Below are 2,146 nucleotides of genomic sequence, written 5' to 3'. Positions count from 1 at the left end.
TTAAGGATAGTAACATGGGTAGTTTAGTCCAAGGAAGTGGAGGCCTGATGGTCTCGGAGGCCTACTGCTACAGGCAACATGCATGAAAGAGACCCAACCAGGAGTCTACACATTTTCCAAAATTAGTGCCAGACACTACCAAAGTATAGAAAAGCACCGTGTGCACAGTCACGCTGTGGTGCATAGACTAGGTTCCCAAACCGTAACTATAAACAGCAAGAAAGTCTAGCACTCAACTTCAGTGAACGTAAGTAACGTTTTATTTTGTAGCACTCGAAACGTTTCAGTCCTATTGTGGACTTTCATCAGTCACTACAATGTGATAAAGGATAAAGTAAAATAGTACAACCAGTACAAAAAAAACTACAAATAAAGTATGTACAGTACAATAAACAACATGAACATGACAAATAAACACATAGGGTTCACTTGAAGTGGAGGTCAAAAGAAATTTGCACTACGAGGAAAAAGAATGTCTGCAGTGGAAAGTAGCAAGTGATCTTAGCTCAGGTATTAATTGAAAAGAGTGCTATGGAGCGTTAACATGTGATACATAAGAGCAAATCAGACATACCGTGCCAGTGTAGGCTTATGGGGTCAGTAAGGCGTAAGGAAGTAAGGGCTGCAGGCCAAGGTCTGTGATGAAAACGCGATATGCCAAGGAGGAGAGAATGATGTTAAGTCAGGGATTATGGTGGTAAGAAGTTAGTGATATGTGTTAGGTACTTACATATAAGAGGAACCCCGTATGGCACAAATGAGGAGGGTAATATATGCTGTGAATAAAATAGATAGAGCGGTTGTACAAAGTGGCAATATGAGAGATATCAGGTTGCCTGATGAAAAAAGGAGTTGGTACCTTAGCTGTGGTATCTAAGTCATGGGCGAGAGTACCTGAAGTGGTACGTGGCTCCTAAGAGCTGGGAGGACAATGGAACATACGTTAGTATCGGTGCAATGCAGGTGAAATATCGCCGATAGTGGGAGTGAATGTCTTACCAGAGTTAGTGCCGATTGGAGAGGGGTGCTTCCTTCAGACGCGGTATCCGCCGCTTGTCTGAGGAGGGGGGGACCCCTGTGTCCATTTGTAGTGTCCCAAATAGGAGCCGGGACTGTGCAGGGCGGGACCGCAGTACCGGAAGTGACGATGCGGCTTGGAGCGCAAACCGGAAGAAGATGGCGGTATAGGTGTAAGGAACGGTATGCGTTCCACCGATGTTAATCCCCACTGAGGAGATAGAAGGGGAGGAGATTGCGTGGTGCAGCTGCGCAAAGTATGCATGGAGGAGTGCCGTGGGAGTGACCTAAGAAATACAATGAAGTACAGCGGGTGGGATCGTATAAGGAGGTGCCGCATATGTATAGAGGATCGGGAGAGTAATGTTAGATGTAGCTAACTGGTGGAGATGAAACGCCTGTAAAGGAATAGATGGTGAACCAGTCATACAAAAAACAAATGATGGTGCCCCGGAGAGAAATGTGGTCGAGTATCAATGAGGCATATCAGGTCCATAGTGAAGTAGCAAGATGATAGGTGGTGATGATAGCGTGCCCATATATCCAATCTAGTAGAGACGGTTCTAAAAAGAATAAGATCATGAGTTAGAAAGTGGTAAAAAAACAAGTATCAATATGCACAAATACCATCAGCATGGACCATAAAGCATATTTATGTAAAAGCAGACAGTTCGTATTCCCTGTTTAATCCTTTTGGGGACAGTGTGTCGAGGGTGTGGATCCAAAAGGCCTCACGTTTTTTGAGGGTGAGGATCCTGTTGCCACCACGTCGGGAGGGTGGTACTTGTTCCAGAACTCTAAATTTAAGTTGGGATATATTATGGCCCTTGGTGGTGAAATGGTGCGGTATAGGCAATAAAAGGTTTTGGCAACGTATTGTGGACTTGTGTTTGGACACTCTGTCACGGATTGGTTGGGATGTCTCACCGACGTACAGGAGACCACAGGGGCATTTGATGACATAAACGACAAATGCCGAGTCGCATGTAAAATACCCGTGGATCCTAAATTCCTTGCCAGAGTAGGGATGTGTGATTTTATCACCTTTGAGGACATTGCTGCATTGGGCGCAATGCAGGCATGGAAAGGTCCCTACCCTAGGATTGTTGAGAAAACGTTGTCGTGTTGT

The 2,146-nt window shown here is 45.0% G+C and overlaps 1 long non-coding RNA gene across 1 annotated transcript; it reads right to left on the bottom strand.

The window, feature by feature from the left end:
• Positions 1 to 737: 737 nt before the first annotated feature.
• Positions 738 to 1,039, bottom strand: LOC143809841 (uncharacterized). Its single transcript, XR_013222482.1, has 3 exons — positions 1,000 to 1,039; positions 860 to 920; positions 738 to 776 (listed from the first exon to the last, which is right to left on the bottom strand). It is a non-coding gene; the product is annotated as an uncharacterized LOC143809841 (long non-coding RNA).
• Positions 1,040 to 2,146: the final 1,107 nt, after the last annotated feature.

This window comes from Ranitomeya variabilis, chromosome 2, assembly GCF_051348905.1.
Source record: "Ranitomeya variabilis isolate aRanVar5 chromosome 2, aRanVar5.hap1, whole genome shotgun sequence".
NCBI classification, from domain to species: domain Eukaryota; kingdom Metazoa; phylum Chordata; class Amphibia; order Anura; family Dendrobatidae; genus Ranitomeya; species Ranitomeya variabilis.
This window is presented reverse-complemented; position numbering and strand designations above follow the sequence as displayed.